Below are 23,359 nucleotides of genomic sequence, written 5' to 3' on the forward strand. Positions count from 1 at the left end.
AATAAACAATTGTTCAAAAAAAAAGGGGGTAAAAGAATTTGAGAAAAGCAGAAGGAAGCAGTGTGTACGATCATCCAGCGCCTGAACGGTGATTTCCCAAAATACCCTTACATTATGTGTTATGAGTTATGTTATGATATGTTACGCATGCTAGAGTAGGCTAGGTATTCATATTAGGACTAGAGTGGCCTGATTTTTGATGCCTTAGCCTAGGAAGATTTCTGCTGCTATGTGATGCTTGAGAGTGAGTAGGTAGCAGTGAGGAGCTTATGAGAGGTCTACCGAAGGGTAGCCTATGCCAGCGAGATGTAGAGTACTTGTGATCTGGGATCCTAGGAGGAGGACTTGGGGTGAATACTGATACGGTGTGGACGGTAGTATAGGGCCCGTACTACTGAAGACACCGGATCAGTGCGCAGTCCAAGTAAGAATCCTTAGGGTACTAGAGAACAAGTAGGGTTGAGTTATCGAGTGCGAGTATGCTCGAGTGAGTCTCTGATATTTTTATGTTGTATTTCAGAGACATCATGGTTGCGACACGCCACACACCTGAGAAGAGCGGCGTGAGTGACGAGGACCTTCGTCAGATGATCCACGATGAGGTGGCTACGACAATCCGAGCCGAGATTCCGGAGATGTTTGAGTCTATCAATACCACATTGATTGAGACCTTTGATGAGCGGTACGCAGCGGTTACTGAGGCTGCAACTGCTGCAGCTACTGCAGCTGTTGCTGCTGCTAGACCACAGGGGGGTGACTCGTTGCTGTTCCGGGAGTTCAGCAACACGAAGCCACCAGAGTTTGATGGGATGCATGATCTGATTACTGCGATGAGATGGATTTCTAATATCGAGGGATGCTTCTACACCTGCTCGTGTCCGGAGCATCTGAGGGTTCGGTTTGCACTGAACCAGCTTCGCTTGGGGGCGAAGGACTGGTGGAAGTTTGTGACGGCAGACTTCACTACGGCGGAGCTTACTGCGGTGACCTGGGAGAGGTTCACCACGATGTTTAGAGATGAGTATGTTCCCCCTGTGGAGAGGGAACGTTTTGTTGGATTAGTGTCTAAGTCCATAACTATAATTGGTATGTACTTGACCCGACTCGGCATGGTCCATTTGGGTTGCATGGTATCGGAACATTTGGATAGACCGTTTATGAGGAAAAGACATTTTGTGACATATTAATATATTATAAGTTCTAATATATTAATATGAAATCATGTTATTTAATTAGTATTGATCAAGAATTAATTTGGACTTAATTTAATGATAAAAAAGAGACTAATTAAATATATAGGGATTGATTGTGTAAATCATTCATTCTTATATATGTAGGCTTATGATCCAAGATTCCTTTATGTTGGGTTTAACCCATGTGGTGATCCATGGATACTCCATGGAGGTTAAAACCCATGGAGCATAAGGAATGGGTAAAGTCATGAGTTACATGGTGTAACCCTAATAGCCACACTATATAAGAACCCCTTTAGTTCAAGAAATTGGCACTAGTGATACATATTTTGAGGGCTAGCCGATTTGAACATGTATGTCTTCTTCTCATGGTTATTCCAAGAGTTCATGATGTTGTGTGAACCATTTGAGGTGTCACACTTGGGGCACTAGGCTCTCAAGCTTCATGGAGTCAAGCAACAACAACAAGGTATGTATTCTATCTATTTTAGTATCCTAGTATCAATGTTTTGGTATGCTAGTTAGGATAATACCTTGGATAATCATATTTGCATGTATAATAGAGAAAACATAGATCCAAGCTATTTAGGGTTGCATGTACACTTAGGAGTGTTAGAATGCTCAAAACCCATCAGTGGTATCAGAGCCTAGGCTTGTTTTCAATTATACTTGATGCAAATTGCTGAAAAATGCTGAAAAAGTCGAATTTCGGGCATTCTGGGCACTGGACTCGCCGATTCCACTGATGAACTCGCCGAGTCCATGAAGAAAATCATCCTACTCGGCGAGTAGGTTGATACACTCGACGAGTAGGAGCCCTAGACAACATATCTTTGAGTTTTTTGGCTAGAAATGGACTAGGAACATTACCATAAGCTGTTTTTGAACCTATAATCCTGTTTTTGATGTGGTAATGTTCATACTAATCCAATTTCAAAGATAATTGTCAATAGATTCATGTTTTGTATTAGTTTAGTGATTAGGCTAATTACATGAAAAAGTTTGATTAAATTATCTTGTTCTTATGAGTTGCTTAGATTAATAGAAAAGTTAATTGATTATGTGTTTTCAATCCATTTTAATCTAAGAGTTGATTCTAAAATGTGTTTTTGTAACTTGTCCTCAAGTTATATGAAAAGTCACATTTAAGTTTCATAAAACTCATAAAAGTTGGTAATGGTTACAAAAATGAAGAGTCTTGTCCTCAAGTTATGGAGGTTCAAGAGTCACTTCATTAAGTAATAAAATGTGTAACCTTAATTAATTCCATAAATTACAAAATAAAGAAAAGTTACATTCTTTTATTAGTTTAAAGTCTTCCATAACTTGTCCTCAAGTCATGGAACTTGAAGAGTTTTTTAATTAAAACTACTTTAAACACATAAGTTATGGAATTAATTAGTTTTGAATAGTTTCAAAACTTGCCCTCAAGTTTTGGAATTTGAAAAGTTTTCTCTTATGAATACTTTAATTCCAAGTTAGCCCTTAGAATTTTAAAAGTTAAAATTCAACCCTTATACTTTATAATATTATAAGTTAATAATATTTATATATATGTATAAGAGTAAAGTCAGTCTTACCGTTAGTAGGCCTCATTCACGAAGTCGGTCTATAAGGGGGGTATAAGGTTACTGCCTATAAAATGGCAGTTTAATGGGTGTCCACTCTCACCTACCACTTCCTTGACTGGTGGAGGGTCGTTAGCCGAACGGGTAGGACAAGGACTATAATTCTCCCTTCATTAAAAATATTAATGATAAATACTAAGTAACTAAACATTTATAAATTCCCAATCTTAGTTACTTAGGAAAATGTGAATTTGGTGCTAACCCATGAAATTACACTTTGCACTTTGTTTAAGTCAGTTAGTGGAGCGTGTGTGGTTAACCGGCACACTAACTCGTATTTAACAAGGTAGGCAAAGGGTAACTTAATGTTTATCATAGTATCGATGGAGCGTGTGTGGTTAACCGACACATCGATTGAGGGGTAAACACTTAAGGGTACCAAGTATATTTGCATGGTTATTCACACCTTGTTTTGTGATCCTCGGCATCCCAGTCACAAAACCTGAAGGGCACACTCGCGATTGAAACATGCCATTGAACAGTTCAATAAATCTCAAAAGAATCTAGGAGTTTCAAAACCAATTAAAACCTAATAATACATTTCGTTTATCTTGGTGGAAATTGGTGAATCGTCATTCACCTTCCTTCAAATATTTTATAGCTTGGATTACGACATCCCTCTTCCAAGTTATAAAAGTATTGTGTTGGGTCCTAGCCTTAATATTTCATATTGGGTGTTATATTAAGGACTTTAAATCAACTATCTTGAATATCTCCCAAAAGATGATCTTCCCAAATCTCTTGAAACAAGTTTCCTAAATGAAGATGATGTCCCATGGAAATCATACTTCTTTTACCTCCTCCAATTATTTTCCCTAACCCACAAGTTCTTGAAAAGTTTAAGGTCACTCAAGCCCTATTGGCAAGTAAAAGGTCTATGTGTGGTCACATCTTGGAGATGTAGTCACATATTGACAAGCCGGGAGAGTTGGGTGTCAAAGTCTTGAGAAAGTTGGTGGTTCAATCACTTTCTAAGTCACATAGTGAGTTCCTTTGGGACTCCTATGAAATAGACTATGACAAGACCCTTAATGATCTTATCTATTTGCTAAGATCAACTTCCTAAAACTTTATGGACCTTGACAATGATGACATTGGATATCCAGTAAAGCTCTCTCTTCCCAATGGAAAGGGATCGGCCATAGTCAACTCGGTTGACCAAATGGTAAAGAGAAAGGCTAAGTCTAAGATAGTCCCATTATCAAGGGTCCATTGCCAAAGAAAGGGGCATTGGTTGTGAAGCTGCCAAATTTACCTAAGGATGTTAAAGTCAATAAGTTTGACTCTACTTCAGGTAAAGTCCACTATCTAACTCTGCTAAGTTTCTATTCTGAGATTCTTGATACATGATGTGACTGGGTCACATGTTTATGTTTTAAGAATCAAAGGAAAAGTGAAGAAACTTAAAGAAAGAATATGCTGAATCTGATGGCATAGATGGATTTCTATCGCATAGTTTGAAGATCGGATTCTTGAGCTACTTCTTAAGAGTTATGATATATTGCTTAGGAATAAATAACAACAAAGTTTTCATGTGCTTTTGCATTGTAAGGATAGTTTTTCCGCAAAGTTTTAAAATAAAAGGAAAATTCTTTTTTTTTAAATATCCTCACAATGGCATTTGTGAAAACTTTTGTTGCTTATAAGATTCCATTAAGGGCAAGAGTGGAAATATGAATTTGATTCTTTCATTTGTGGTAGTGTCTAAATTTACCAAATAAGGAAAGATTCTCATCACCTAAGTTTCAGTTGGATAGAAACTTGGAATCATGCAAGTTGTATAGCATGATGAATAAGAACTTTCAAGCATTGGAAAAATTAAGACTAACTACTTGTTCACATGGATGTGTGAGTGAAGTAAAGGATCGAGTACACATTCTTGTGCACTGATCAAGCCCACCACAAATAATCGTTAAGACTATTCGTCATTATTTACTAAAATTCAGTAAATATGGTTATACTTACAAGCTTAAGTGTAATTCTGAGACATTGGAAAAGGTTTCAATGTATGGCAGAGCGAATAAGAAGAATCAACTTAGGCAGAAAGATAAAAGTTTCTCAAATCTGAAAAGATGGGAGAGTACTTTAGTATCATGTTATATAATCATCTTAATGATTAAGAGACCTTATCACAATTCATCCTCTAAGTGCATTCTGGTAGCTAAGAAGAGGAGCTATGAATTGTTGAAGTGGTTAAATCAAGAAGATGATTTATACTTCGTTCCAAAAACAATTCTTAGAGTTATACTCTAAGATTGTAACTTGAGTGACATGTATTAAAGAAGGTTTAAAACACTTGTCAAATGTAAGAGTAAAAGTTTTCTACTATTGTACATTTGAAATTGGTAAGTTGTGATGTTTTGGATAAAACAAAGACCAACTAAGGCCAATTGTGTGAAGTGTTTGTCTTGATTAGAATCCACACTATCTCTTGAATATCTGACAAGAAAGTCTTATATGTCAAGAGGACAGTGGGAGTCTTAAAGGTCTTGAAAGTCTCAAGAACTAATCAAGAATAAAACCTGAAGTTCTTCACTAGCACACGACTTGAGGTTTATAACCTATCGTGTCGACATGTCTGTGCCTATTCAAGTTGGCTTTGCATAGGAGTTCTGAGAGTTCTCAATTGGTTGCACAGCTACTTGGAAGCAATGGCAGGCCCTTGAGCTGCCAAATGGCAAGAATTTAAGATTGCACAAGTTTAATCCATATAAGTGTGGATTTGTCAATAACCTTGTCTTGTGATTATGGTTTTGACAAAATTCATATGGATAGGAACTCATACACCATAAAATCTAACTGTCATAAGGTTTCTCTCCGATTCATGAAAATGATGGTGAGGAAACACTTTCACTAAGTAGATTTTAGCTAGATAACAATTGTGATATTTTCATTCTCAAAGTCGTTCGTGGAGCGTGTGTGGTTAACCAGCACACTAACATGGACTTGTGAGAAGTGGTAAAGGTCTAAACAATCGAGACTATGATTACGACATCCCTTTTCATAGTTCTTAAAATTGTTTAGACACACCTGTGAGCTATCTAAGATAAGGTGTATGATATTGATAAAGTTTTATCAAAGCAATCTAGTATCAGACATCTGAACTTTGGTAAGAAAGTCAATAAAGTATTGATTTCTAGAAGTCCAGCTGATTTTTGATTACATGTCAAAGCTAGTGGGAGCATGAGTGTTATGCTAATAATCATCATGTTAGTGGGAGCATGATAATTATGATAAAGATTGCAAGTTAGCAATGTTAATTATAGAAAACAAAAGTTTCAATTCGTGAGGCTGCAGGGGTTGAAAAAGTTGTTTTGCTATAATTAAGGGAGAGGAAATTATACTTCATTTCAATTATAAAAGCTTAGATTGAGGTTTTAGGTCGTATTTAGTCAAGGATATATATATATGAATTTCATGTTGGAATGACTCAACATAAGGAAATTCTATATATGGGTCCATTATTTGCGTTCTAAAATTCGATTATGATTACGGCATCCCTTTTCATAATATGAATTATGAGAACTTGGCAAATAGAAATGGAAATGTTATAGCAAAAGACTGGTTTAGTCTTTATGTGAGACATCATGACTCGTGTCCCATATGCTTCGGATATAGGATCGATTACATGTACTATATTTATCCTTTCTAAAATTTTCCAAATGCCTGGGGCATTAAGAAGGGAAAAGGTCTAGAACTGGATATGACTAAAAGGATTCAGCAATTGTCGAGGACAATCTAAGGTTTACCAAAGATTGGTTGCTCAAGGACAGTTGGAAGTATAGTGTTAATTCTGGAAGGACCATATTGACATAATCTGTAAGGAGGCAACTCTTGTTCAGAAGTGATTGTCAAAATGGAATATGGAAATGTTTCAAAGTTGGAAATTATTCAATCTGTGTAAGATTAGGAAACTTAATGCAAGAAGGATGTTTCCAAGGAGTTGATCTCCTTGGAATGCTCTGTAATGTTTGTTGTCAAGTAATTGTGACTTTGTGCATAATCATTACAAGAGGATCAATGCATATAAGTTTAGAATCTAACAGATTTCAGTAAATGGCATGAATTTGGAATTCTTGCATTTGCAGTAAGGATTTGGGACTGTAAAAGAGGATTATTGAAGTTATGTTCAATTGATCTATTTCACAAAGTAAAGATCATAGACAAACATAGTATGCATACTTGGTGTATGGCATAACTAGTGTTTAGAAAACATAGTGTACATGCTTGGAGCATGGGACAACTATTGTTTTAAATTCAAGAATAAAGTTGATAGCTGAAACAGTATACAATGAATAATGTGTAATCATATGGTGATAAATAAAAGGTGTTTTATTTATGTTCATAGGTTTTGATACCATATTAGATTCTATTATTATTGTGTTTCATTTTGCATGGTTTGACTTCCAGAATAACTAGGTCGTTCTTCCTGATTGACCAAACTATCCACAGTCGGTCATATGTTGGAAGTAGATATGAATCAAGACTGTCATGGGTTGGCTTGTAGAGGTCTAAGATGTTGGACAAGGGGCTACAACACTCATGAGTGCTCATAAGTTCTGAGTATTGGATTCAACCCGCGCTCATTGGAATCACTTCATGGGTTTTATCACGAGTGATCATGAGACGATAATATCTTATATTCTTCAAACCTAGAGATATGAGTTGTTACTATGAGTTGGTTGTACATTGATTGCACGAAAACGCATTCGGTAACTCGGTGTTATAAAACGTGCCTTTGTGTATGATTCAACAAGTAGTAGAACAAGCCATATGAGTCGAAGTTTATCCATTCCTTTTACCTTCGGGATAAAAGCGATATATGTGGGCCCCTCGATGATTTGGTGATGACAAATGTAAGTGCTCGGCCGGGCCTGGACTGATTTGATTTGTTCAATTAGTCAGTCGTCATAAATCGGAAATCGGGAAAGAACAAATGGACAGAGAGAATGATTATAATCCATGTCTCAGTCCCTATGATATCTAGAATGGAGGAATATATGATCCCTTATCTAATGGACAAGTCATTGACAAAGGTCAGAGTTCATCTACAAGGTCAGAGTTCGACAGCGGCTTTTGAGAGCTACGATTGCCAGTTGGTTCCTGAAGTCATACGCAATAATAGTTTTAGACTTATCCAAGTGGGAGACTGTTGGATTAGTGTCTAAGTCCATAACTATAATTGGTATGTACTTGACTCGACTCGACATGGTCCATTTGGGTTGCATGGAATCGGAACATTTGGATAGACCGTTTATGAGGAAAAGACATTTTGTGACATATTAATATATTATAAGTTCTAATATATTAATATGAAATCATGTTATTTAATTAGTATTGATCAAGAATTAATTTGGACTTAATTTAGTGATCAAAAAGAGACTAATTAAATATATGGGGATTGATTGTGTAAATCATTCATTCTTATATATGTGGGCTTATGATCCAAGATTCCTTTATGTTGGGTTTAACCCATGTGGTGATCCATGGATACTCCATGGAGGTTAAAACCCATGGAGCATAAGGAATGGGTAAAGTCATGAGTTACATGGTGTAACCCTAATAGCCACACTATATAAGAACCCCTTTAGTTCAAGAAATTGGCACTAGTGATACATATTTTGAGGGCTAGCCGATTTGAACATGTATGTCTTCTTCTCATGGTTATTCCAAGAGTTCATGATGTTGTGTGAACCATTTGAGGTGTCACACTTGGGGCACTAGGCTCTCAAGCTTCATGGAGTCAAGCAACAACAACAAGGTATGTATTCTATCTATTTTAGTATCCTAGTATCAATGTTTTGGTATGCTAGTTAGGATAATACCTTGGATAATCATATTTGCATGTATAATAGAGAAAACATAGATCCAAGCTATTTAGGGTTGCATGTACACTTAGGAGTGTTAGAATGCTCAAAACCCATCACGTTTAGCCCATGAGTTTTTGTCCCTCAAGCAGGGAACTGAGTCTGTGACGGTGATTACGAGGATGTTTCATGAGAGGGCGTTGTTTTGCCCTGAGCACGTGTCGTCTGAGCAGGCACGCATGAGTTGGTACTTGAGCATTTTGAGGAGGGATATCAGGGAGTTCGTGGCAAACTCATCATACCGGACATTTGCTGAGCTCCTGGCAAATGCCCGAAAGAGGGAGATTGAGCTGGAGACTCAGGCCTGGGAGGAGGCCGAGTCTCAGGGGAAGGACCGGCGGCCGGCACAGTCTCAGCCGGCAGCCAAGCGGGCAAAGCCCACCGATTCAAGATCTGGAGGCCAGAAGGGCCACACTTGTGGGAAGTGCGGCAAGGTACATGATTGGGTTTGTCGATCAGGTGCTTGCTACAAATATGGCAAGGAGGGGCACATAGACAAGGACTTCCCCAAGGGGTTCATGGTTTGCTTTCATTGCAACCAAACCGGACACCAGAAGGCCGAGTGTCCGCAGCTGCGGGGGACAGCACAGGGAGCACCGCAGGGATCTGCCCCTGCTGCCGTGCGAGCTACTGAGGTTCGGCCGATGAAGGCCGAGGCACCGAAGGCTCGCGGGAGAGCCTTCCAGTTGACAGCGGAGGAGGTCCGCGCAGCGCCCGATGTCATGGCTGGTATGTATTCTTTTATTTATTTTCTGCTGAGTTTGAGATATTGTGCTTATATTATGATGTGCGTAGGTACTTTTCTTGTGAGTTTTGTACCTGCTTTGGTGTTATTTGACTCGGGTGCGAGTCGGTCATTTGTGTCGTTAGCATTTAGTCAGCACATCAGTATCCAGCGGGAGGCGTTGAGTCGACCTCTACGAGTTTCCATAGCTGACGAGCAAGCGGTGTATGCTACGGATGTGATTCGAGGATGTGTACTCGAGATCTTCGGTGTTGAGTTTCCGATAGATCTAGTCCCGATTGCGATGGGGGACATGTGTGTCATAGTTGGCATGGATTGGTTAAGCCGATTTGGGGCTGTTATAGACTGCGAGCGACAGTTGGTGACGATACGAGACCATAGTGGGGAAGTACTTACGGTATACGGCGAGGGTACCCGATCTGGGTCAGCGTTCTGTTCGGCTGCTAGAGCGAGGCAGAGTCTACAGCAGGGCTGCAACGGGTTTGTAGCTTATGTGATGGATACACGAGTGGCCGCAGGGAGGCCGAGTTCGGTTGATGATGTTCCGATAGTGCGTGAGTTCCCGGATGTTTTTCCCGAGGAGTTGCCGGGTGTGCCTCCCGAGAGGCAGGTGGAGTTCCGCATTGATTTGGTTCCGGGAGCGGCGCCTATCGCTAAGGCGCCCTATCGCCTTGCGCCACCAGAGATGCAGGAGTTATCCTCACAACTTCAGGAGCTGTGGGGGAAAGGATTTATCAGGCCGAGTAGCTCACCTTGGGGAGCGCCGATCCTTTTTGTCAAGAAAAAGGATGGTTCACACCGGATGTGCATTGATTACCGGGAGTTGAACAAGTTAACGGTCAAGAACCGTTACCTACTACCGAGGATTGATGATCTGTTCGATCAGTTGCATGGAGCATCTTGGTTCTCCAAGATAGATTTGAGGTCTGGCTATCACCAGATGAGGGTGCGAGATGAGGATATCCAGAAGACGGCGTTCAGGATTCGTTATGGGCGTTACGAGTTCGTGGTGATGCCTTTTGGGCTCACCAACGCACCGGAAGCGTTCATGGATCTCATGAACAGGGTGTGCAGACCGATGTTGGATCATTCGGTGATCGTATTCATCGACGATATACTGGTGTATTCGAGATCCAGAGAGCAGCATGAGGAGCATTTGAGAGAGATCCTCGGAGTATTGAGGTCGGAGAGGCTTTACGCCAAATTCTCCAAGTGCGATTTCTGGTTACGAGAGGTCTAGTTCTTGGGGCATCTCGTTAACCAGAATGGGATATTGGTCGATCCGGCCAAGATTGAGGCTATGATGAGTTGGGAGGTGCCGAGGTCCCCCACCGAGATCAGGAGTTTTCTGGGGTTGGCCGGCTACTATCGGAGATTTATCAAGGATTTCTCCAAGATTGTCGTGCCCCTCACCAATTTGACCCGGAAGGGCGTTGCTTTTTCATGAGGTCCGGAGCATCAGACCTCGTTTGAGACTCTTCGCTAGAGGTTGTGCGAAGCCCCGGTGTTATCCCTTCCAAAGGGAATGGAGGATTTTGTGGTGTACTGCGATGCATCGATATCGGGGTTGGGTGCGGTGCTTATGTAGAGAGGGCATGCGATAGCGTAGGCATCGAGGCAGCTGAAGCCTCATGAGACGAGGTATCCCACCCACGATTTAGAGTTGGGGGCAGTGGTATTCGCCCTCAACATCTGGCGTCACTATCTGTATGGGGTTCGGTGTACCATATACACGGACCACAAGAGTTTGAAGTATTTGATGGATCAGCCCAACCTGAATATGCGCCAGAGGAGATGGTTGGATGTGGTGAAGGATTACGATTGTGAGATCCTGTACCACCCAGGCAAAGCTAATGTTGTAGCTGATGCTCTGAGCCGTAGGGCAGAGAGTGCCCCGATTCGAGACACTTGTATGCGATTGACGGTGATGACTCCGGTGTTGGACACCATTCGGGAGGCCCAGGCAGAGGCCGTAATACCAGATAACCGCAAGAGGGAGCGGGTGATCGGGTAGGTGTCTGAGTTCGTTACCGATAGCCGAGGGCTGATGACCTTTCAAGGTCAGATTTGGGTGCCGTATGCAGGAGGGGCACGTACCATTCTGATGGAGGAGGCGCATAGATCGAGGTTATCGATCCATCCCGAAGCCACTAAGATGTATTTAGATTTGAAGAAAGACTATTGGTGGCCCTGTATGAAGAGGGATGTTGTGTGGTTCGTTGAGAGGTGCTTGACCTGTCGCCGGGTTAAGGCCGAGCACCAGCGTCCGCATTTTATCACCAAATTGCCATGGATTTTATCACCAGATTACCAAAGACCGCGAGGGGTATCGATGCAATTTGGGTGATTGTTGACCGGCTGACGAAGAGCGCTCACTTCCTTGCTATCAGTGAGAGCTCTTCCGCAGAGAGGTTGGCCGAGTTGTATGTGAGAGAGGTGGTATCGCGTCATGGAGTACCGATCTCGATTGTGTCAGATCGAGATGTACGTTTCACTTCCAAGTTCTGGAAGAAGTTCCATGAGGAGTTGGATACGAGGTTGCATTTCAGTACCGCCTACCACCCACAGACTGACGGGCAGAGTGAGCGGACGATTCAGACGCTCGAGGACATGCTTCGAGCATGTGTGTTGGACTTCGGAGGAAGTTAGGACACGTACTTGCCGTTGGCTGAGTTTTCCTATAACAACAGCCACCATTCGAGTATTGGTATGCCTCCCTTCGAGTTGTTGTATGGGAGGAGATGTCGGACTCCCATTTGCTGGGGAGCGGTAGGGCAGCGCGTGATGGGTAGCACTGAGATAGTGCTTCAGACGACTGAGCATATACAGCAGGTCAGGCAGAGGTTGTTGACAGCTCAGAGTCGCCAGAAGAATTATACGGATAGGCGACAATCCGAGCTTGAGTTTCAGGTGGGAGACTTCGTACTCCTGAAGGTGTCTCCTTGGAAAGGAGTGATCCGATTCAGGAAGAGGGGCAAGCTGGGGCCCCGGTATATTGGTCCGTTCAGGGTGACCGCGAGGGTGGGCAGGGTAGCGTACCGTTTGGAGCTACCTGCGGAGTTGAGCCAGATTCATGATACCGTCCACGTGTCTCAATTGAGGAAGTGTATAGCCGACGAGTCGGCGGTGGTGCCGCTGGAGGATATTCAGTTGGATGCGAGACTGAATTATGTTGAGAGACCGATCGCGATCCTGGATCGAAAGATCAAGGTCCTGTAAAACAAGGAGGTGCCCCTGGTTCAGGTCCAATGGCAACATCGAAGAGGGTCCGAGTTGACTTGGGAGCCGGAGGAGGAGATGCGAGAGCAGCATCCTGAGTTATTTGCGGAGCGAGACTGCGAGGGCGAAGTCTGATTCTAGTGGGGGAGAATTGTAACACCCGGATTTCCAGGTATATTATTTTTAATTATTTATTTTTGAGAATCTTTGATCTACTCGACGAGTTGGTGCGATAACTCGTCGAGTAGGAGCGGGGTGGCCACGTAAGTTTAATGAACCACTCGACGAGTCCAAGAGTAGACTCGCCGAGTAGGCGCTGCGGGTGGAAACCCTAAATCCCCGGGCCTGTGCCCTACTTAAGGGACCATATGGCCCTTATTTGCAGCCACCTTCACCCTTGAGAGCACCAGAGCACCTGAGAGCATTGTGAGAGAGAGAAGAAGCCGTTTTCATCATTCTAAGTGTGATTTTTGCAAGAAAGAAGGAAGGAGGGCAAGCAAGGAAGATTGAGGAGCTCAGATCTACCACCATTTGATTAGAAGAGGCTGCTAGAGGTATAAATCTATGCTCAATCTCGTGTATTTGGTGATCTACTTGAATCTAGGGTTTTCTTATGCCTTCTTTAGATTGGATTCGAAGTATGTGAGGTCCCAAGGTGGAGTTCTTCTTAGATCTGGACCTTAAGAGGTCCAAAGAGTCCTATCTATCTTTCTTTATGCTCTTCCATTAGAGATTTGAACCTAGGTTGCCATTTTAGAGGCTATTTCACCAAAAGAAGCTTTATGGACGTTGCATGAGTGTAAAGGTCGGACCTTTACGTGATTTTTGGGTATGGTAAGGTCAGCTCTATAGGTTAGAGAAACAGATCTGACCTCAGAAGGTCATTTGAATTTTGCCATGGAAGGAACTCGCCGAGTCCATTAGTGCACTTAATGAGTTGAGTCGGGGTTGCCCCGCGATTCATGACCAGTGGTAACCGTCGAGTAAAGGGTTAACTCGACGAGTCGAGTGGAGATCTATGAGGATTATGAAGACGCCTGGACTCACCGAGTCACACGAGTGTACTCGACGAGTCTGGTCAAAGTGTGACCGTTGACTTGAGTTGACTTCAGTTGACCTTAGAGTTTTGGTCAAGCTGGCTCTTGAGAGAGATCTGGGAGGGGTAGGATGGTCTTTTACCCACTCCTTAGATATGAGGACAAGAGAAAGTATTGATTAGAGATGTTATTATGTTAATAGGAGGAGGCTAGGTCGGGTTATCGAGCACGAGAGGTTATCCGACATCGTACGAGGTGAGTCTTCTCACTATACTTTACCTAGAGTGGTAATTATGGGTAACCGAAAGGTCTTATATGCGGTGCAGAATATGTGATGTATGTTGTTATGTGATATGTATGTGCTATGTTATGAGTAGTATGGTATGGACCGGAAGGTCAACAGTGAATGGACCGGAAGGTCAAGATGATGAGGACCGGAAGGTCATTATGGGTAGGACCGGAAGGTCTACCAGGGTTGTGGGACGGAAGTCCTCTGAGACATAGTGACCGGAAGGTCTTATAGCCTTGAGTGGCGTATGTGCGTATGTGGTATTTTGGGGAACTCACTAAGCATTTATGCTTACAGTTGTTGTGTTATGTGTTTCAGGTACTAGCGAGGATCGCGGGAAGGCGCCGGCATGATCCGTACACACTCATGGAGTTTATGTCTTGAGATTCTGGGATATATTTTGTCATGATAACATCGTATACATTATGTTTTGATATTACCTTATGAATAAAAGTATGTTTTAAAAATGAAAAATTGTTTTGGAAATTTACGTTGTTACAATACGGTTGATTATTATATCTTATAAAATTCATATCTACTTCATATGAACTAGGATTTCTTAAGAAATCTATATTTTCGGGATCGAGATGACACGTACTTTCTATATATATATATATATATATATATATATATATATATATATATATATATATATATATATATATATATATATATATATATATGTTTCGCCACACTAATTATTACGATTTACGGATATTATTGTTGATTTTTCAAATTTATCTTAATACGAAATTTATAATTTTATCATATATTGATATAAATTATATATTAAGTCTATTATATTCGACGTTTAGTTACTTTTCGTAACAAACGATCGGTGTTAAGAGTCGCAATTGTTACATTCTCTCCCCTTTTAAGGAATTTCATCCCCGAAATTCAACTAGGAGTGCCAGACACGACGGTAACTTTGGGAAAATTACAAATATGCTTTTAGCTACCATTAATCATTCTAATAATTTAGTTCTATAAAGAGTAAATAAACTCTTTAGATTTTAGAACTGATGGTAATTATTTATATTTTTTTTTATAAACTCTTATTACTTTTTCCCATAATTATCCATATATATATGCTTATTCTTAATATATATATATATATATATATATATATATATATATATATATATATATATATATATATATATATATATGATTGTTTAATATTCCAATCACCTATCTTTAAGTAGTTCCCTCTCGTTGTGATTTATATTTTATTTAATAAACAATCACATATCATTAGGGCATTTCCGTCCGATACTTGTGAGTAATATTTTATATTATATACAATCGCTTATAATTTACGATAGTCGTGATTAATATTTTTATCTAAAAATCACATATAATTTAAGATAGTCGTGATTAATATTTTTATCTAATAATCACCTATATTTTAAGATAGTTGTGATTAATATTTTTATGAAAAAAATCATCTATCATTTAAGATAGTCGTGTTTAATATTTTTATCTAATAATTACCTATTTTTTAAGATAGTCGAGATTAATATTTGTATCGAATAATCACCTATATTTTAATATAATGGTGATTATTAACATATCAGTCAATTACTTTACTTACTGATTCCTAGAGGAGTATTTTATTATAGTAGCTCTCCATCAGAGATTCGGCCATCGAGGCGTTGATCACCCAATGGGTAACTGAAGCCCTAGCTAATAGGAATGTCGAATCCGAAAAAGGTGGAGGAACCGGAGGAGATAATATATAGGGTGGTAATGGAAGTCACCCAAGCGCATGTACTTATAAGGAATTTAGGAATTGCAAGCCAAAAACCTTCTTAGGAAATGAAGGATTTATAGGACTAACTCGTTGGATTGAGAAGATGGAGTTAGTATTCAAGATTAACTTCTATGCTGAAAATTATAAAGTTAGTTTTGCTACCAGCACCTTCGAGGACACAACCTTGTCATGGTGGAATAGCCACATCAAAACCATAAGAGTTAGTACAACTAATTCCATTTCCTGGGATGAGATAAAACAACTATTGATTGAAGAATACTGTCCCAACGAGAAGATATAAAAGCTAGAATAGGAGCTATGGAATCTTACCATGCAAGATACAGACATTGCAGCTTATATTAGTCACTTCAATGAACTCGCCATCTTCCATCCTAGTTTCGACACCCCAGAATATAAGAAAGTAGAAATGTATATATGGTGTTTAGTACAACCTATACAAGGATTGGTTACAGATTCCAGGCCTACTACTTATGATAGTGCCAAGAGACTGGCCTTTACAATTCAGGTAATCCGTCGGGGCTCCATGGTTCTAAAGATTGATCTCCCAGGATCAGGAAATAGCAAGATAAAGATTGATGAAGATTTAGAGCAAGTTGATTGAAAGAAACAATACTTAGGGAAAGTCTATGTGGCAACCATTCCATCACCCACTCCATTAAGACAATATGTAGGATATCTTCTGTTATGCAATAAGTGAGACTACCATTACGTGGGTGCATGTAGAGAGCTAATATGTAATAACTGGGGTAGGGAAGGCCACACCACTAGCAAGTTATTATCGGAGATTCATCCAGGATTACTCACAAAATCTCCCTAAAGTCCTTACAAAACTTTATATATTAGTATTTTATTATATTTAATATTTTTCTCTGGATTTTGGCTGATCCTGAGGCGATCTTCAACTCCCGAGTCCCGAATCTACCTACATCAACAATATCACGCTTCATGGGTGAGTTTCACGACCCCTTTTCCATCGTTTTACAAAATATAGGAGGAATACATGTTGTAAAACTAATTTATCGATTTTACAAAATGTTATTATTTATAATATATTAGTAGTTTATGCGATAAATACGTTAGGATAATATGTCGTTAGAAACTTTGCCTAGTCTTAAGAAATGATATTATGCCTAGGTTTTATGCTACCCAATATACTAGGAAAAGATTATACATAGTTGTTATGTTCGTCTTATTTCTTAAGATAACATAGTACCTAGAAGTAACACTAGCCAAGTTTTAGGATATGTATTGTGCTTAGTTGTTACAATGCCCAAATATCCTGTTTTCAAATCAGCCATAAATAGGTTTATATATATATATATATATATATATATATATATATATATATATATATATATATATATATATATATATATATATATATATATATATATCCAAAGATAATTATGAGATATATAAATTATAATTATCATATATAAAGTAAAAGAATTATAATGTGATAATTATAGGAATTATGAAGTAACAAAGTTAAAGAAAACATAAAAGACCTAAGGTTAATGTGTTAGTGAGCTTTATTATTCATCTTATTCATCCTTAGTCTGATTAAATTCGTCTACCCCGAACCTATAAACCTATCAAAGATATCAAAGCAAAGATAATTATTATATATATAATGTTAATTATATATAGGAATAATTATAGAAAGAAATTATATCAAAGGAAGTTATATTACGTCGTCACTCCTAGCGTATATTGGTTAGTCATTATTTCGCCATTCCGACAGTTTGTCGTTGTTAAAGATATTTATTTAATAAAATTAAATAGTAAATATTTTAATAAAGCAAAACGGTTATGTAGATTAATATTGGATGATATTCCCAACTTAATCTGGCATATGAAAGATCCATAATCACTATAAATAGAAGTATTGCTTTACGCAAGCATACATTTGTGATAAAAAGTATAATTACTCTAAAAATAGAAGTATCCAAGAGCATACTTATGGAATATAAAATATAAACAATATGTGTTTATGAGATAATAATATTACCGATAAGATTATACTATACTCCATTTGATAGGGTAGAACCCAAAGAGAACGGTAGTATGTGACAAAAAGTAAAGTATCAAAAGTTTAGTATCTAGAAATAGAAAAGTACTATTAAGAGATACCTTAACTAGGTAAATCAAAATACTTTTATAACTCAATAAAGTTACGCATAAAAAGTATTTTCTAGAGACCTAACACTCAAACCTGTGAGCTCACTAAGATTATGTTGATGTTTTTAGAACCACATGTATTCCTAGGAAACCACGAGACGGATGACCGCAACTCCGAAAGTAACGGTTGATCGATGAAGCTACCGAAGACTTATTATCATTATAGTTAGGACTAGTTGTTAAAGCACCTTTTGTAATCCAAAACTCTAGTATTTTAGAATCATATTCTGATGTAATATTTTTATCCACAATGGAAGTGATGTTTATGTTTTATATTGTTTTTTATTGTTCAATGATTGTGATCCAATATCCTTACATTGCACAACCCGATATTTCCACCGCCGGCCGGGGTTGTGACACTCATTTCTAGTTGCATCTCCACTAAATAACCCCTTCTCGTTCACATGCCCCAACTTATGATGCCATAACTTCCTTTCATCATCATACCAATCCAAGGACTGGGATACAGTCACTGTTCCCCCAACTGTACAACCATCCGAAATATAAATCCCATGAGGATTCATCCCCCCCTTTATAACTACATGAGCACCCTTGGAGACTTTTAATCAGTCATCCTATCCAAAATACTTCAATCCATCCTTTGCTATAGTACCAAGAGAAATCAAATTCTTTTGAAGCTCCAGGACGAACCAGCAGTCCACTTTCCTGACCATACCATTGTGCATCTTAATCTGCACTTTGCAACTGCCCTTGATAATGTTCACCCAATCATCACCCATCTTGACTGTACCATTCCATTCTTCGAAGGATTCGAACCAGTCACGATTGCATGCCATATAATAGGATGGTCCAGAGTCCAATACCTAAGCATCAACAAAACTAGTTGTACATACTATCAAAAATTCACCATCATCCCCATCATCAGAATTTCCTTGAACCACAGCAACATTGTTGTTGCTTGGTCCAACACCATTATTCCCTTTCTTTAGCAATAACATTTGATAGTGACTTTAGATTCAAAACTTGACTTCTCTTTGTTACCTCCACCTCTCTCTAACGTGCTTACTTTTCCTGCGAACAAACCGGAACTGGAAACTTCTTCTCCAACTGAAACTTTTCTTCTCATTTCCTTGGACATTAAAGATTCCTTCACATCATTCACAATGATCGTTGTCCTACCACACAACATGGTATCAATGAAATTCTCATAAGAATTCTGCAGTGAACATAAGAGGATATGTTCTTGATCTTGATCTTCAATCTTTATATTAACACCTCGTAAGTCGAAGATGATCCTATTAAAGTTATCGAGATGATTCTTCACTTGGGTGCTTTCCGACATCCTAAGAGTATACCAACATTGATTTTGATAGAGCGTGTTCTTCAGAGAGTTATTTTGATACTTGTCACACAACTTCTCCCAAAGCCCAGATGCACTCGTTTAATCCACGACCTGTATCAGTACTTCGTTTGTCAAACTCAACATCATAACGATATGCGTTGTTCCCAGAATATCCACCTTCCTTTTAGCCGCCATGTACTTTTGCATGTTTGCTTCTCCTTCTAGTGCGGCTACACATCCTTGTTGAACATGTAACGACTGGTTCCTGGTATGCATTTAAACTTATAAATTATTCATGATTACAGAGCAACTCGATGAGTTGGAAGTCCCAGACTCGTCGAGTAGAGATTATTTAGACCACGTTTTATGAGAAACCTACTCGACGAGTTGGGAGGCCTCAACTCGACGAGTAGGCTGGCAGATATGAAGCCCTAATTTCCGGGGTTTGCACCCTATTTAAACAACTTAAGCCATAGGGTTCAACCTCATTTCTTGCCTCCAAGTCCCTAAACCCTATCCTCGAAAACCTTAAATCCATTTGAGTGTTTGTGAGCCATTTTGAGTGTTTTTGGTGTGTATTGAAGCTATTGGAAGAAGGAAGAGTTTAGACACTCAAGAAGGAGCATATAGATCCAGAATCCTTGACTCATCCACATCACTTTTCTGGTATAAAGCTTAAACCTTTCCTTTTAGTTGATTAGTTCTTATTCTAGGGTTATTTTGCTTGGTTCTTGTCCAAATATCATGATCATTGGGAGTTGGATGTCCCAAATGGGTTAACACTTCAGATCTAGGATCTTGAGGGGTTTTCATGGCATAAAGGTGCCAACTTTATGGTCATGGAAGTACCATGCAACCTTTAGACCACCATTTTAGCCTTTTGGAGCTTCTTATGGCCATACATGAAGAGAAAGCTGGAACTTTACATGACCTATTAGTCTCTAGAGTCCAGATCTATGACCTCATGGTCTATCTTGTAGTTTTAGTGGTTTTTGGATTCAGACTTTCGCCATTTTGGGTTAGGGTTTGAGCTTAATCTCTTTAGGAAGGATATTAGTGGGTAAAGTTGGAAACCTTACCCTTCTACAGGCATTTCCAATCGAGATCTGAAGTATAGAGTTTAGATGTAAATAATAATGGCTAAATGAGTTAAGAAGGAGTTAATAGAATGAAGAACTCGACGAGTTCATGGAGGAACTCGACAAGTTGAATGGAAGTGTCCCGATTCTGTTCATAGGGAAGAAATCAACGAGTTCATGGAAGAACCCGACGAGGTGGATAGCGAAATCACGATTTTGTGATTCTTAGAAACTCGGTGAGTTGAAGGGTAACTCGACGAGTTGAGTCAACTCGGAGAGTAGACTTTGGCTCTGACTTTGACATTTACTTTGTCTATGACCATAGTTAACCCTAAGGTGAGTATGAATTGGTATCTAAGGGGTTGTTCTGTTTTGGGGTTTGAGCAGAGTTGATTCCGGAGCAAAGTCGTGTCAGCTAGCATCCGACATTTAAGGTGAGTTTCCTCCTGTATGAACAGGTCGAAGGAATAAATGCCTGCCCATAATTATGATTGTATGTTACCGGACTACGGTCCGATGCTGGGAGGTGCCCGATGTATGTTTATATGTTTTCCGGACTACGGTCTGATGCCAGGCGATGCCCGATGAATGTTTGTATTCTTGATGTCTTCATGATTGTTGCATGTGTCTGTGTTTATATGTTTTCTGGACTAAGGTTCGATGTCGGGCGGTGCTCGATGAATGTATATATACTTTCTGGATTTTGGTTTGATGTCGGGTGGTGCCCGATGAATGTTTGTATGCTTATGTTATGTGATTATTATATGTGTATTGTTGATATGTTTATATGCATGTCGAGCTCAGCCCGATATCGGACATTGTCCGATACCGAGCGGGGCCCGATGAAGGGACGGGGCCCACGATATGTTTATATGTGATTATGTGTATGGTATGTGGTAGTTTGGGGAAACTCACTAAGCTTCGTGCTTATAGTTTTCAGTTTTGGTTTTAGGTACTTCTGGTAGCAAAGGGAAGAGCTCGGGATGACTGCATTGGACACACCATGATGATTAGCCTGGGATGATTACTCTGATGATTTTTATTTGTAAACTCTGATGATAATGTTTTGAGATACTTTGACTTATGTTTTGATACAATTTTTTTGATAACTATGGTTTTATTTAATAAGTAAAAATGAAATTTTTGGGACCATATTTTATGAGTGTTACAAGTTGGTATCAGAGCCTTGGTTTGAGGGATTCGGGCGCACTCTCGGGTGTGTCTGAACTCAAACTGAAGACTTGGTATGAATTTTTCAAAAGAAAATCATTTTTATAAATAAGAATTTTAAAAAGAGAAAAGAGTGTGGTGCATGCAATCAGCCGAGCTCAAGTAAGTTCTCCCAAATTACCTATACAAGTTTATATTATGATATGAAATATGAATATGTGAACTACATGCTAGATTAGGGCTAAGGATCTACGAATGATGCCTTGTATGCCTACGGTATGTGGTTATTGAACTGCATGCTAGTACTGATTAGTCAGTGATATGATTGCCTGATTAGGATACTGCTTGGTTTGGTTACTCAATGCTTGAATGCTGCTTGCTTTGTGCTTTTAGGAGTTCTAGTTATCTTTAACTCACTAGTAAACGAATGTGCTAAGTTGCATATTGCGAGGACTAATTAATTTCAGAATGTTAGGATTAGCCCTTTTGCGCAACTCTCATATGAGTCTAACCGTTGTAGGGAGAGACCTCTCATTCGAACAATTATCTGGTCTTACTAATATGTAATGGTATTCGCGTGCTAGTTAGGGAAAGGTAGCAGGGTCTTCTTATGCAACTGATGGCAGAGAGTGCGTCGGAGATTACCCTAGGGTAAGCCTAGGATGATATTAGCATGGAGAGTGGTAGTAGTGAAAGGGACTTGGTGGCGTCAAGGAAATTCTTGAGGAAAGTACTGATAGATGTGGAAGGTAGTATGGGCCCGTAGTGTGTGTGATCCCTAGAGATATGATGAGTATTCTGATGATTGTTATCATATATTTTCAGTATGGTGACGCTACGTACTAGACCAGTTGGCCGTTCGGGCGCCGGCGAGGGATCAGGCTCCGGCTCTGGAGCTGGGCAGCTCGACGATCAGATGAGGGAGTTCACTTCATCTGAGAATACGCGCAGTATCATTGACCAGACTCCTGTGATCTTCGGTACGGTCAAGGAGGGCATTTTGGAGATTCTTGACGAGAGGCTGAGTGCATTCCGCACCAAGATGGCGGCCATGGTGGGGGCACGCACGTTGACATTCAGGGAGTTCCGAGCTTGTGGAGCTCTAGACTATCATGGGGCTCGGGACCCCACTGCTAGCAACAAGTGGTTGGTTGATGTCGCCAATGCCTTTCGCACCAGCCGTTGTCCTGAGGGGGAGAAGGTCTGACTTGCTTCCTGCCTCCTAAAGGACATGGCTCGTGATTGGTGGGATGAGGTCGGGCATGCTATTGGAGATGATGTCGTTATCGATGCGATGACCTGGAGTGACTTTGCGGTCAGGTTTAGGGCCGAGTTTGCACCAGTGATTGAGGTGCAGGAGCTTACGCGGGAGTTCCAGGATCTTCTAGGTTCAGGGCCGACTTTGCACCGTGGATGAGATCACCGCTATGTTCAAGGAGAGGGCCCTTCTTGTTCCGCAGTATGTGGAAAACGAGGAGATGAAAAAGGACCGATACCATGAAATGCTGAGGAGTGATATCCGACATTTTGTTAGCCGATCTAGCTATAAGACGCTGGATGATATGATAGCGAGGGCTCGGGAGAGAGAGCTGTATTTGGAGATAGAGAGGAAGAGGAAGCCAAATGGTATTCAGACAGGGAGTTCGGATAAAAATCCCAAGGTATCAGATCACAGATCGAAGAGCCAGCAGGGCCGCAACCACTGTGTCAAGTGCAGAAAGATGCACGAGGGGACGTTCAGGGCGGGTAGTTCGGGCTGCTTTAAGTGCGGACGAACTGGTCATGTTAGCATGGATTGTACTGCTACCACCACCACCACTGCAGTATCTGATTTGATTTGCTTCCAGTGCAATTAGAGGGGCCACAAGAGGTCC

This window comes from Lactuca virosa, chromosome 3, assembly GCF_052849685.1.
Source record: "Lactuca virosa cultivar CGN04683 chromosome 3, Lactuca_virosa_CGN04683_v6, whole genome shotgun sequence".
Lineage (NCBI taxonomy): Eukaryota > Viridiplantae > Streptophyta > Magnoliopsida > Asterales > Asteraceae > Lactuca > Lactuca virosa.